The 15798-nt window shown below is 42.9% G+C and overlaps 1 protein-coding gene across 2 annotated transcripts in view; it reads right to left on the bottom strand.

The window, feature by feature from the left end:
- Positions 1-15798, bottom strand: part of LOC140201901 (transmembrane protein 150A-like) — a 59616-nt gene that overhangs the window by 13494 nt on the left and 30324 nt on the right. The window lies entirely within an intron of this gene.

The following is a 15798-nucleotide window of genomic DNA, read 5'->3' on the forward strand; positions in this document are numbered from 1 at the left end:
GCTTACTTTGATCCTGTGCAGTAGCCCCGCCCCCCCCACCCACCCACCCGACTGTTAGAATGCTCTTATAATAGAAATCAGAATTTTTATTTGTGCAAATGTGAAATCACGTACAAGAGTGACTACAAATGAAAATCTGACAGCTTAAACAATGTCTTTGAATGGAAAACAATAGCTGTTTCACAGGAATGCTTGTGTATGAATAATTAAGTCTTCAAAAATAACAATACAGAAAAAGACAGGGAAAAGGATTCGAATACCTAGTACATCAGCTGCCTTACAGCTCTAGCCACCCAGGTTTAAGAATGATCTCAATGCAATCTCTTCTGCCTTTGATCACATTAGGTTTTCTCCGGTGATTTTGTTTCCTTCCATATCCCACAGATTTGTGGGTTAGTGCTTAATTGCCCACTATAAGTTGTCCCTTTTATGCAGGTGAATGGTAGGATCTGGGGCAGGGGCTGTTGATGGGAATGTGGGGAGGATAAAAGGGCAAGCCAATGGTGAATGCAGGTTGGAGATACATCTCTATCAGAGGCACCTCTTCACTCTGCTAGTCTGCAGGTCACCTCTAGGCAAGGTGCATCACCTGCTTAGCCCCCCATTCAGGGTCACAGAAAGCCATGGGAGCAGCCGGTGCAGATCACAAGTCCTGGTTATGCGACCACTGATGCCAGGCAGACAATCTCTGAAGAGTATTGATAATGGCTGGGGTCACCCGTATTGTAAAGTCACTGCCTAGAGGAGACAACGGCAGACCAGTTTTGTAGAAAACTTTGCCAAGAACAATCATGGTCATACGACACGGCTCATAATGATAATGATGATGAATGGGGAATGGGGGTGCTCTGTGAACCAACGTTGACTCAGTTGACCACAATGGCCTCCTCCTTTCCAGAACAACATAAAATATATGAAGCATAAACCAACAAAAGCTCAGATCTGCTGGCCTTCAACAAAGATGCCAGAACTAAGAGGAAGGCGAAGTAGCGTGGAAAGGTTACAAGCTTTAACTGGTAATGTCCACACTATTTTTTCTTTCATTAATGTACTGTTGACTGCCCTCAACTATCTGTTTGACTGCCAAATCTGCATGTGCAGAAGGGGCAGCATAGTAGCATAATGGTTAGTATAACCATAAGACCATGGAACTTAGGACAAGAATTAGGCCATTTGGCCCATCGGTCTGCTCTGCCATTTCATCATGGCTGATCCATTTACCCTCTCAACCCCATCTCCTGCCTTCTCCCCGTATCCTTTCACGCCCCAGCCAATCAAGAACCTGCCCTAAATATACATAAAGACTTGGCCTCCACTGCTGCCTGTGGTAAAGAATTCCACAGATTCACCATGCCATTACAGCACCAGCGAACTGGGTTCAATCCTGTCACTGTCTGTAAGGAGTTGTACATTCTCCCAATGACCACATGGGCTTCCTCCCACATTCCAAAGATGTACAGGTTAATAGGTTAATTGGTCACAAGATGTAATTTGGCAGTGCAAGCTCATTGGGCTGGAGGAGCCTGTTACCATGTGTAGCTATAATTTAAAAATTTTTTAAAATCCCCTTCCAACTATTCTACACTTAATGTCTTCAGTGCAGTTGAGAAAGAAGTGTTGTTTCCCATCATGTCAGCTAACATCAATTACAAGTTTATTTGGCTGAAGTTCTGGAGCTATAAAGATATTTTGTCCCCCAAATTAACTTTCTTTTGTGTGCTTGCGACCACCAGTGAGTTTACATGGAGTAGAAAGATGGCTTTCAATAAAATAAATTAGTTAATTGAGAACTCAGATACTTGATGGAAAGTTAGCTTTCTCTTGCTTGGCTTTCATGCTGCTGCATGTTTATCAGCTTTTAAAATGAGAAGTAAACATAACTCTCAGCACTGATGCTTATGCAAAGAAACACTGCGGTACCCACAGAAATTAATTCCAGTTCCAAATAAAGAATATATACTCAGTGGCCATTTTTATTAGGTACAGGAGAGGAACCTGGTGTGATTTTCTGCTGCTTCAGCACATCCCTTCAAGGTTTGAAATGTTGTGCATTCAGAGATACTCTTCCAAACACCACTGTTGTAACACATGGTTAGTTGAATCACTATCACCCTCCTGTCAGCTTGAACCAGTCTGGCTATTCTCCGCTGAACCCCCTCATTAACAAGGTATTTTCACCCACAGAACTGCCACTCAGTGGATGCTTTTTTCTTGTTTTTTGCCCCATTCTCTGTAAACACTTGTGATTGTTATATGTGAAAATCCCAGACGATCAGCAGTTTCTGAGATACTCAAACCATCCCGTCTGGCACCTACAATCATTCCACAGTCAAAGTCACTTAGATCACATTTCTTCTCCATTTTGATGTCTGGTCTGAACAACAACTGAACCTCTTGACCATGTCTGCATATTATTATGCAATGAGTTACTGCTATGTGATTGGCTGATTAGATACGGTATTTGCATTAACAAGCAGCTGTACATGTGTACCTAATAATATGGCCACTGATATACATTCTGTTCTTGGAACATTATCACTATCCAGAGAAAGGCCTGTTCATCTGCTGTCTGAGATCCTCAATCCAGACATGGGCTCACATCTACAACCATGAGAGGATCCTCTAGTTCTCTCCTACCTTGCATTACCAATCCAGAACACTGGTATGGGAGCAGCAGAGCATCGGACCAGGAGTTCCTACAAAGGACTGCGAGAATGGCTGAGAAGATCATCGGGGTCTCCTTACCATCCGATAGGGACATTTATCAGGAGCGCTGTATATGTAAACCCTTAGTATTATTAAGGATCCCATCCATCCATCCAGCATCCTCTCTGACTTTCTACCATCAGGTAGGAGACTCCGATGCATAAAGACAAGAACGGTCAGGATGGGAAACAGTTTCTTCCCTCAGGCCATTAGGCTTCTTAACTCCCTGCAGTATCATATTCAACGTGTCACTGGTTAACCCATTCCGTATTTAATTTATGCACTTTAACTTGTTATATATGTGATTCATTTGTGGATTTTATCCTTACCTCCATAAGTTATCGTATTATGTGTACTACTATGCTTTACATGCTGGTTTGGAGAAAAATTATCTTGTTCTCTATATACATTATATGTGTGTATATCATTAAATGACAATAAACTTGAATTGATTTGACTCATTCATCCTCATGCCTGCTTAAGAGAGGACTAAGAGATGTCCATTATCTTGTCCCTGGCTCACATCTCAAATATGAAGAGAAGATTTCTTTTGGTCACAATTCAAGCTTGGCCAAGATGCTGCAATTTTCTAGAGCCAATGTTCTCACTATCTTAGCGCTAACTCTTACTGAACAAGTTTCAACTGCCAAGTGCCTTGAATTACCAATCAATGCTTGTGGCCCTATATTATGGTTATTTAGGTAGTAGAAATTCACCCTTACTGAATTCACAAATCACCAACCAAAATTTTGGAAATATGGTGTTAAGGATCATTCTGGAGTTATGACGTTATGGATAGCATAACCAATGTCAGGAAATAAAATCTGTACATAATTTAACTTCCAATTTATACTTGGTAGCCAGTGAAAACCAATTATTGGGTGTGGGACATTCTGATCCTGTCCCATTGAAATACAATATTGAAACATAGAAACATAGAAAATAGGTGCAGGAGTAGGCCATTCGGCCCTTTGAGCCTGCACCACCATTCAGTATGATCATGGCTGATCATCCAACTCAGAACCCTGTACCAGCCTTCCCTCCATACCCCCTGAACCCTTTAGCCACAAGGGCCATATCTAACTCCCTCTTAAATATAGCCAATGAACTGGCCTCAACTGTTTCTTGTGGCAGAGAATTCCACAGATTCACCACTCTCTGTGTGAGGAAGTTTTTCCTAATCTTGGTCCTAAAAGGCTTCCCCTTTATCCTCAAACTGTGACCCCTCGTTCTGGACTTCCCCAACATCGGGAACAATCTCCCTGCATCTAGCCTGTCCAATCCCTTTAGGATTTTATACGTTTCAATAAGATCCTCCCTCAATCTTCTAAATTCCAATGAGTATAAGCCTAGTTCATCCAGTCTTTCATCATATGAAAGTCCTGCCATCCCAGGAATCAATCTGGTGAACCTTCTTTGTACTCCCTCTATGGCAAGGATGTCTTTCCTCAGATTAGGGGACCAAAACTGCACACAATACTCCAGGTGTGGTCTCACCAAGGCCTTGTACAACTGCAGTAGTACCTCCCTGCTCCTGTACTCGAATCCTCTCGCTATAAATGCCAGCATACCATTTGCCTTTTTCACCGCCTGCTGTACCTGCATGCCCACTTTCAATGACTGGTGTATAATGACACCCAGGTCTCGTTGCACCTCCCCTTTTCCTAATCGGCCACCATTCAGATAATAATCTGTTTTCCTGTTTTTGCCACCAAAGTGGATAACCTCACATTTATCCACATTAATTTGCATCTGCCATGAATTTGCCCACTCACCTAACCTATCCAAGTCACCCTGCATCCTCCTCACAGCTAACACTGCCGCCCATCTTCGTGTCATCCGCAAACTTGGAGATGCTGCATTTAATTCTCTCATCCAAGTCAATAATATATATTGTAAACAACTGGGGTCCCAGCACTGAGCCTTGCAGTACCCCACTAGTCACTGCCTGCCATTCTGAAAAGGTCCCATTTATTCCCACTCTCTGCTTCCTGTCTGCCAACCAATTCTCTATCCACATCAATACCTTACCCCCAATACCGTGTGCTTTAAGTTTGCACACTAATCTCCTGTGTGGGACCTTGTCAAAAGCCTTTTAAAAATCCAAATATACCACATCCACTGGTTCTCCCCTATGCACTCTACTAGCTGCACAAGACACTGGTGAGGCCTAATTTGGAATATTGTGTGCAGCTTTGGTCACCTACTTACGAGAAATACGTCAGATTGAAAGAGTGCAGAGAAAAAATTACCAGGATGTTGTCAGGACTTGAGAACCCGGGTTATAGGGAAAGGTAGAATAGGTTAGGGCTTTGTACCCTGAGCGAAGAAGAATGAGGGAAGATTTGTCAGAAGTATACAAGGGTATACACAGGTTAAATGCAAGCTTTCCACCGAGGTTGGGTGAGACTAGAACTAGAGGTCATAGGTTAAGGGTGAAGGGAACTTATTCACTAAGAAGATGGTGAGTGTGGGGAATGGATTGCCAGCTGAAGTGGTGTATGCAGGTTTGATTTCAACATTTAAGAGAAATTTGGATGAGTGTATGGATGGGAGGTATATGGAGGGCTCTGGTCTGGGTACAGGTCGATGGGATTAATAGACTAAATGGGCCGGAAGACATGTTTCTGTGCTGTAATGTTCTTTGACTCTACATAGAGGAAGACAATAGATGAATGTTCCTCTTGGTAGCATACTGTTAAAGCTGTATCCTTACAATTTAAGGCACAGTTCAGGACAGGTCTGTTTTCTCATGTCTGTTGTATATTCATAGAGCTGTCACTCATCACTGCAACAAAAGGGGGATATTTTGGGTGTCTGGAATTTGTACGCAAAGCTTTTGGAACACACACCAGTATTGAATATTCAAAGTCATTCTGTTAGTAGGGGTGTGCTATCCTATGTAATTCTATAAATTAACTTGACTATATTCCAAATGTTAAAATAGGTGATCACAACACTTAAAACAGTAGTTAATTGTGTATTATTATCTTTGTGTTGAAGTATAAAACATCATTGTCAGGAGAGTGAGATTCTCTTGGATTTTCCTGGACTTTTTCCCTGGAGTTTTCTGTGTGAATAAAGAGTTTCATATTTTTCCCAATTACAGTTGCCGTGGCTCAGTTTTAATCAATCACAATCATGGGATAAAATTACTGTTCCCAGAATTTATGTAAAAAATAAAAGAACGCAACTGACTTGCTTTCTTGATGCACATACAGATGTGATCTCACATTACAGAAAATTACAATATGGCTGTTTTCTAGGATTGCAAACTCTTGACTTGACAGTCATAATATTGGCAAAACTAGCAGAGGTTTCCAGTCAACAACAAATATGTTTTCAAGACTTTGACACATTTTAAGTGATTCTATTGATAATGAGAGAGCTTGCCAAACATTCAGCAGAATATAGACCAGTAAAAATGAGGCAAAAAAAATGGCAGATGGAACTTAAATCTGGACAAGTGCAAGGTGCTGTGTTTTGGGAGGTCAAATATACAGTAACTGTCAGGACCTTAGGAGCAATTATGTTCAGATAGTGCAGGACTATAGTTCTCTGAAAGTGGCCACACAGGAAGATAGGGAAACAAAGAAAAACACCCTACTAGTTGGGCTGGAGGGTTTTAAAAGACCGGAAAACATGTTGCAACTTTGGTTAGGCTACATTTGTAGTTTTGTGTGCAGTTCTTGTCACCACATTACAGGAAGGATGTGGCACAGAGGTTCGCCAAGATGTTGCCTGGACAGAGAGCATCAGTCATCAGACACAAGGAAAGATTGAACAAGCTTATTTAGTTTCCTCTGGAGCATCAGAGGCTACCGGGGGGGGAGGGGTGCGTACAACCTGATGGAGGTATATAAAATTCTGAGTGGTGCAGACGGGGTAGACAGGGACATTTTCACTCTAGGGAAAAAAAAGACAAATACTAGAGACCTTAACTTTAAGGTGAGAGGTGTGAAGGGGAGTAGGAGTTTGAAGGAGATTCACAAGACAAGACAAAACTTTGTTTTTAAAATCACAGTAGTAGGTGTCTGGAATGCACTACCAGGGGAACGCTGGAATCAAACATGACAGCAACACTTAAGAGGCACATGAACAGGCAGGGAATGGGGGGTGGTGGGGGGGGGAAGAAATGTAGAGCAGGGATTCTCAACTTTTTTTGAGCCATGGACCCTTACTATTAACTGAGGGGTCCACGGACCCCAGGTTGGGAACCCCTGATGTAGAGACAGATATGCAGTTTAAACTAACATTACAGTTGGCATAGACAATCAGTGAAAAGGTTTTTTCCTGGAATGTTGTATTCTCTTGAGCCAGAAAGTTTCAAAGTTGCTTGCAGTTCAGCATATGAGCAGGCTGCACTGACAATGCCATTATGAAATTAACAAGATCAGCATCAGTTTAGATTAACCATTTTTATGCCATGGGCTCCTACCAATAACAGAGGATTTCATGGACTCCAGGTTGGGAACCCCTGGTTTAAATGATCGAGAGGAGATCTTATTGAAATCTATCAAATATTGATAGAGTTGATGAGGAGTAAATGTTTCCTGTAGTGGGGGAGTCTAGGACCAGAGGGCACAGCCTCAGAGTACAAGTACCTCCCTTTAGAAAAGAGATGAGGAGGAAATTCTTTAGCCAGAGAGTGGTAAATATGTGGAATTCATTGGACCAGTCGGCTTTGGAGACCAGATCATTGGGCCTATTTAAAGCAGAGGTTGACAGGTTCTTGAGTGGTAAAGGTGTCAAAGGTTATGGGGAGAAGGCAGGAGAATGGGTTAATACACACAAAATGCTGGAGGAACTCAGCAAGCCAGGCAGCACCCTTCAGCAGGACTGGAGAAAAAAGCTGAGGAGTAGAATTAAAAGCTGGCAGGAGGGGAGAAAGAAACACAGGACGACAGGCAAAACCTGGAGTGGGAGGGATGAAGTAAAGAGCTGGGAAGTTGATTGGTGAAAGAGACAGAAGGCCATGGAAGAAAGAAAAAGGGGGAGGAGCACCAAAGGGGGGCAATGGGTGGGCAAAGAGATAAGGTGAGAAAGGGAAAAGGGGATGGGAAATGGTGAAGGTGGGGTGGGGGGGGGTGCATTAACGGAAGTTTGAGAAGTCGATGTTCATGCCATAAGGTTGGAGGCTACCCAAATGGAATACAAGGTGTTGTTCCTCCAACCCAAGATGCCCTCATCGTGACAGTGGAGGCCATGGATGGACATATGAGAATGGGAATAGGAAGAGGAATTAAAATGGGTGGCCACTGAGTGATTCCACTTTTTCTGGCGGTGTTTCTCAAAGCGGTCTCCCAATCTATGTTGGGTCTCACCAATATACAGGAGGTCATACCGGGAGCACCGGATGCAGTATATAACCCCAACAGACTCACAGATGAAGTGTCACCTCACCTGGAATTACAGTTTAGGGTCCTGAATGGTAGTGAGGGAAGAGGTGTAGGGGCAGGTGTAGCACTTGTTCAGCTTGCAAGGGTAAGTGGCAGGAGGGAGATCAGTGGGATGGACGAATGGACAAGGGAGGTGTGTACGGAGCGACCCCTGTGGAAAGCAGAAAGTGGGGGGAGGGAAGATGTACTTGGTGTTGGGATCCCACTGGAGATTGTAGAGGTATCAGAGAATTACAGTGGCATGCAAAAGTCTGGGCACCCCGGTCAAAATTTCTGTTACTGTGACTAGCTAAGCAAGTAAAAGATGACACATCTCTTTAATATTTTAAGCAAGATTACTTTTTTATTTATATCTTTTAGTTTCAAAATAACAAAACAGGAAATGGGCCCGAGCAAAAGTTTGGACACCCTGCATGGTCAGTACTTAGTAACACCCCCTTTGGCAAGAATCACAGCTTATAAACGCTTTCTGTAGCCAGCTAAGTGTCTTTCAATTCTTGTTTGGGGGATTTTCACCCATTCTTCCTTGCGAAAGGCTTCTAGTTCTGTGAGATTCTTGGGCCGACTTGCATGCACTGCTCTTTTGAGGTCTATCCACAGATTTCTGATGATGTTTTAGGTCGGAGGACTGTGAGGGCCATGGCAAAACCTTCAGCTTGTGCCTCTTGGGGTAGTCCATTGTGGATTCTGAGGTGTGTTTAGGATCATTAATCTGTTGTAGAAGCCATCCTCTTCATCTTCAGCTTTTTTTTTAACAGACGGTGTAATGTTTGCTTCCAGAATTTGCTGGTATTTAACTGAATTCATTCTTCCCTCTACCTGTGAAATGTTCCCCGTGACACTGGCTGCAACACAAGCCCAAAGCATGTTCAATTCACCCCCGTGCTTAACAATTGGAGAGGTGTTCTTGTCATGAAATTCTGCACCCTTTTTTCTCCAAACATACCTTTGCTCATTGTGGCCAAAAAGTTCTATTTTAACTTCATCAGTCCAAAGTACTTGTTTCCAAAATGCATCAGGCTTGTTTAGATATTCCTTTGCAAACTTCTGACGCTGAATTTTGTGGTGAGCACGCAGGAAAGGTTTTCTTCTGATGACTCTTCCATGAAGGTCATATTTGTGCAGGTGTCACTGCACAGTAGAACAGTGCACCACCACTCCAGAGACTGCTAAATCTTCCTGAAGGTCTTTTGCAGTCAAACGGGGGTTTTGATTTGCCTTTCTGGCAATCCTATGAGCAGTTCTCTCAGAAAGTTTTCTTGGTCTTCCAGACCTCAACTTGACCTCCACCATCCCTGATAACTGCCATTTCTTAATCACATTAAGAACTGAGGAAACGGCTAGCTGAAAACGCTTTGCTATCTTCTTATAGCCTTCTCCTGCTTTGCGGGCATTTATTTTAATTTTCAGAGTGCTAGGCAGCTGTTTAGAGGAGCCCATGGCTGCTGATTGTTGGGACAAGGTTTGAGGAGCCAAGGTATTTATAAAACTTTGAAATCTGCATCACTTGGCCTTTCCTAACAATGACTGCGAGCAAGCCATAGCCCTAACAAGCTAATTACGGTCTGAGACCTTGGTAAAAGTTATCTGAGAGCTCAAATCTCTTGGGGTGCCCAAACTTTTGCATGGTGCTCCTTTCCTTTTTTTTCCACTCTAAAATTGCACAAAACAAAAATATTACGCTAATCTTGCTTAAGATATTGAAAAGAATGTTTCATCTTTAACTTTATGACTTTTGGAGATCAGTTCATCTTCTACTCACTTAACTATTCACAGTAACAGAAATTTTAACCGGGATGCCCAAACTTTGCATGCCACTGTATGTGCTGGACACAGAGTCTGGTGGGGTGGGGTGAGGACTATCCCTGGAGGCTGGGGTAAGAGCAGACGTGTGTGAAAAAGAGATACAGATGAGGGCAGCGCCCTCAGATGGGTTGTGGGGAATAATAAATCAGCCGTGATGGAATGGCAGAGCAGACTCAATGAGCTGAATGGCCTAATGCTGCTCTTATTTCTTACGGTCTTATGACCTTAACCCAAAATTTTTGTATATGATACAAGAAAGCACAATGAGCATTAAGCACAATGAGCATTTTTGCTGGTGAAAATATTAGAGAATGGATGTACAAAATATTTTCCAACTTGTTAATTTAAAACTTGTTCTTGGATAGGTTTAATCAATTTTGAGATTTCTCCAATATAGCTTTATTTGTCACATGTACGTTGAAATAAGCAATGAAATGCTTTGTTCACATCAAATCACATCAGTGAGGATTCTGCTGGGGGCTGCACGCAACTGCTGCCACATCCCATGCCAACATAGCATGCCCACAGCTCACCAACACTATCTGTATGTCATGGGACTGTAGGAGGAAACCCTCTTCTCATTGATACCATTAGGAAAGAGGTACAGAAGCCTGAAGGCATACACTCAACAATTCAGGAACAGCTGTTCCCCACTGCCATCAGATTTCTAAATGGACATTGAACCTGTGAACACTACCTCACTACTTTTTTTTTGCCCTATTTATTTAATTTAATATATATATATATATCAAGCCTTAAATTTTTTTTTATCATGTATTGCATTGAACTGCTGCCAAAAGGCTAACAAATTTCATGACATTAAATTAAAGGCATCCATTAGTCTTGCGAGACCATGGATCTGTGCCGGATCTGCGCCTGAAAAGTCTTCACTCTCCAGGGTGCAGGCCTAGGCAAGGTTTTATGGAAGACCGGCAGTTGCCCATGCTGCAAGTCTCCCCTCTCCATGACACCGATATTGTCCAAGGGAAGGGCAAGGGCCGATACAGCTTGGCACCGGTGCTGTTGCAGAGCAATGTGTGGTTAAGTGCCTTGCTCAAGGACGCTGCCTTGTCTGGTGATCGAACTCATGACCTTCAGGTCGCTAGTCCAAAGCCTTAACCACTTGGCCACGTACCCATGACATACGCTGGTGTATTAAGCCTGATTCTGAAGTATCTAAAACTTTTGAAGTTTACCTCTCAGCAGCTCAGGTGAAGAATGATTACATATCATACCTTTCTTTGTGAATTTCTGAGCAAATCCAAATTTGAGTGCCCAAATTTTACTTTCACCACAGCAAAACAAAAAATAAATCCCAAGGGAATGTAACAGAGGGAAAAAATCATGCAATAATTTGCTAGGTTGGGACCAAGAGGAACTCTGAATATAAATGTGTTTTTTTTACACTTGCGATCAGGGGCCCACACTGTAGGCATGCTGCTAACCATGGAGCTCAGAAACCTGCAAGATTCCTCACAACATCTGGCTACCACTCGAAAATTAAAATACTTGACGGACTGCCAAATGACTGTGGTGCAGGAGGTGTTTAGCTCTTCATCAAACCATCTCATAGTGACAGTCTCCAGAAAGTGAACATGATTCTTACACCTTCTGACAGGGAAATAAGACTAAAGGAAATTGCTTCAGGAATTGGCTCTGACTCGTGGGCTAAATCACCTCTTTCTGGGACATAATAAAACTATGGATAAAATAATAATGGAGAAAATATGACCAGATGGTGTATCCACCAAGTGAAGTCAGCCTTTCCAGTTCCCCCTCCTTATCAATTTTTATTCCCCACTTTGTCTTAATTACATTTTCCTTTCCTGGGATTCAAGCAGCATCAATTTCTTCAGTGAAGTCAATAAGTATGGGCTTAATACTTGAACTTTGCAAAAAAAAAACCCTTACTTGGATACAGAGGACAGTCTCTGATCAACCTCATCTGTATCCTGTTCAGGGTGTACAATATTTTGAGGCTTCCTTTTGTCATCTTTTTGCATGCTCACTCTTTACCTCTCCTGCAACCATTCCTACAGGTCTGATCCCAAAAAGCTCCAAAAGCTAGGCCTCTGTACCTCCACCTGCAACCAGATCCTCAACCTCCTCACCGGAAGATGACAGTCCGTGCAGATCGGAAATAACTTCTCCACATCACTGATAATCAGCACTGGCACACCTCAAGGATGTGTGCTTAGCCCACTGCTCTAACCTCTCTACACCCACAACTGTGTGGCTAGGCACAGCTCAAATGCTGTCTACAAATTAAACTTATAACAACTATTGTTGGTAGAATTTCAGATGGTGATGAAAAGGTGTACAGGAGCAAGATATATCAGTTAGTTGAGTGCTGTCACAGTCACAACCTTGCACTCAACATCAGTAAGACCAAATAATTGATTGTGAATTTCAGAAAGGGTAAAAGGAGGGAACACACACTTGAAATCCACAGCAACACATACAGAATGCTGGAAGAACCCAGCAGGTGAGGCAGCATATACAGAAAAATGGGATTTCCTGCTGTCCAACCATTTTAATTCCAATCCCCATTTCCATTCTGACATGCTAGTCCATGGCCTCTCTACTGAGCACACTCTCAGGTTGGAGGTACAATGCCTCATATCCCATCAGGCTAGTCTTCAACCTGATGGCATGAACATTGATTTCTCTAACTTCCAGTAGCTTTCCCACCCACCACCCCCTCCCCCAGCTCCCACTCATCTCTTCTTCCATTCTCCACAATGGCTCCTCTTCTCTAATCCTCACTTGCCTATTACCTCTCCTCCTTCCCTTTCTCCAATGATCTACTCTCCGATCAGATTCCTTCTACTTCAGCCCTTTACCTTTTCATATCACCTCCCCTTCCCCTACCCTATTCTGGCTTCTACCCCCTTCCTTTCCAGTTCTGATGAAGGATCTTGGACTGAGACATCAACTGTTTATTCCCCTCCAAAGATATTGTCTGACCTACTGAGCTCCTCCAACATTTTGTGTGTGTTTGTCTAATTTTCATGTGTGTTATCATCTGCCATAATTCTATATACCTGCTCTATTTTACCGTCTTTGGTCACCCATGAGGCTCTGGTTTTAATTTCATAATCCACTCCTTCATGGAGACATGCTTTGATCTAACTAATTGGATTTGTTTTCATCCCAGTAAAAGTGGCCCATCTCTAATTGACTATTTTTACCTTGGTGTGTGTCCAAATCAATTTGCATAGCTATTGCACACCTTAGCATATTATGATTATCATTTCTTAGATGTTCCTTATTGATACTTATTCCAGTTAGCCTGGCTCAACTCCCAAGCTAGTTTCCAGTTGAGTAAAAAGAAATACCACAAGGAAGTTCTCCTTAAAGCAGTTCGTATTTCAAAAGCTCTCCCTCCCCCCCCCCCCATCTTTCTGGTTTCTTCCACCTTCCTTTAAAATGGGAGATATTAATTTCCCAAATATCGATTGGCATCTCCCTAGAGCAAGGGGTTTAGATGGGGTGGAGTTTGTTAGGTGTGTTCAGGAAGGTTTCTTGACACAATATGTAGATAAGCCTACAAGAGGAGAGACTGTACTTGATTTGGTATTGGGAAATGAACCTGGTCAGGTGCCAGATCTCTCAGTGGGAGAGCATTTTGGACATAGTGATCATAATTCTATCTCCTTTACAATAGCATTGGAGAGAGAGATAGGAACAGACAAGTTAGAAAAGCGTTTAATTGGAGTAAGGGGAATTATGAGGATATCAGGCAGGAAATTGGAAGCTTAAATTGGAAACGGATGTTTTCAGGAAAAAGTACAGAAGAAATGTTGCAAATGTTCAGGGGATATTTGTGTGGAGTTCTGCATAGGTACGTTCCAATGAGACAGGGAAGTTATGGTAGAGTACAGGAACCATGGTGTACAAAGGCTGTAATAAATCTAGACAAGAAGAAAAGTTTACAAAAGGTTCAGAGAGCTAGGTAACATTAGAAATCTAGAAGATTATAAGGCTAATAGGAAGGAGCTTAAGAAGGAAATTAGGAGAGCCAGAAGGGGCCATGAGAAGGATTAAGGAAAACTCCAAGGCATTCTACAAGTATGTGAAGAGCAAGAGGATAAGACATGAAAGAATAGGACCTATCAAGTGTGACAGTGGGAAAGTATGTATGGAACCGAAGGAAATAGCAAAGGTACTTAATGAATACTTTACTTAAGTATTCACTATGGAAAAGGACTGTAGTGATGACTTGCAGCAGACTGAAAAGCTTGAGCATGTAGATGTTAAGAAAGAGGATGTGCTGGAGCTTTTGGAAAGCATCAGGTTGGATAAGTCGCCGGGACCGGATGAGATAAATCATACTTTATTAATCCCGGGGGAAATTGGTTTTCGTTACAGTTGCACCATAAATAATAAATAGTAATAAAACCATAAATAGTTAAATAGGAATATGTAAATTATGCCAGTAAATTATGAAAGACGTCCAGGACCAGTCTATTGGCTCAGGGTGTCTGACCCTCCAAGGGAGGAGTTGTAAAGTTTGATGGCCACAGGCAGGAATGACTTCCTATGACGCTCTGTGCTGCATCTCGGTGGAATGAGTCTCTAGCTGAATGTACTCCTGTGCCCACCCAGTACATTATGTAGTGGATGGGAGACATTGACCAAGATGGCATGCAACTTAGACAGCATCCTCTTTTCAGACACCACCATCAGAGAGTCCAGTTCCATCCCTACAACATTACTGGCCTTACGAATGAGTTTGTTGATTCTGTTGGTGTCTGCCACCCTCAGCCTGCTGCCCCAGCACACAACAGCAAACATGATAGCACTGGCCACCACAGACTCGTAGAACATCCTCCGCATCGTCCGGCAGATGTTAAAGGACCTCAGTCTCCTCAGGAAATAGAGACGGCTCTGACCCTTCTTGTAGACAGCTTCAGTGTTCTTTGACCAGTCCAGTTTATTGTCAATTCGTATCCCCAGGTATTTGTAATCCTCCACCATGTCCACACTGACCCCCTGCATGGAAACAGGGGTCACCGGTGCCCTAGCTCTCCTCAGGTCTACCACCAGCTCCTTAGTCTTTTTCACATTAAGCTGCAGATAATTCTGCTCACACCATGTGACAAAGTTTCCTACCTTAGCCCTGTACTCAACCTCATCTCCCTTGCTGATGCATCCAACTATGGCAGAGTCATCCAAAAACTTCTGAAGATGACAAGACTCTGTGCAGTAGTTGAAGTCCGAGGCGTAAATGGTGAAGAGAAAGGGAGACAAGACAGTCCCCTGTGGAGCCCCAGTGCTGCTGATCACTCTGTCGGACACACAAGTGTTGCAAGCACACGAACTGTGGTCTGGGATGTACCCCAGGCTACTGTGTGAGGTGATTGCTGAGCCTCTGGCAAGGACCTTTGCATCAGCAATGGGGACAGGAGAGGTTCCAGAGGATTGGAGGGTTGAGAATGTTGTTCCTTTATTCAAGAAAGTGAGTGGAGGTAGCCCAGGAAATTATAGGCCAGTGAGTCTTACCTCAGTGGTTGGTAAGTTGATGGAGAAGATCCTGAGAGGCAGGATTTATGAACATTTGGAGAGGTATAATATGATTAGGAATAGTCAGCATGGCTTTGTCAAGGGCAGGTCGTGCCTTATGAGCCTGACTGAATTTTTTGAGGATGTGACTAAACACATTGATCAAGGTAGAGCTATAGATGTAGTGTGTATGGATTTCAGCAAGGCATTTGATAAGGTACCTCATGTAAGACTTATTGAGAAAGTAAGGAGGCATGGGATCCAAGGGGACATTGCTTTGTGGATCCAGAACTGTCTTGCCCACAGGAGGCAAAGAGTGGTTGTAGATGGGTCATATTCTGCATGGAGGTTGGTCACCAGTGGAGTGTCTCAGGTTTCTGTT

Source organism: Mobula birostris, chromosome 8, assembly GCF_030028105.1.
Source record: "Mobula birostris isolate sMobBir1 chromosome 8, sMobBir1.hap1, whole genome shotgun sequence".
Lineage (NCBI taxonomy): Eukaryota > Metazoa > Chordata > Chondrichthyes > Myliobatiformes > Myliobatidae > Mobula > Mobula birostris.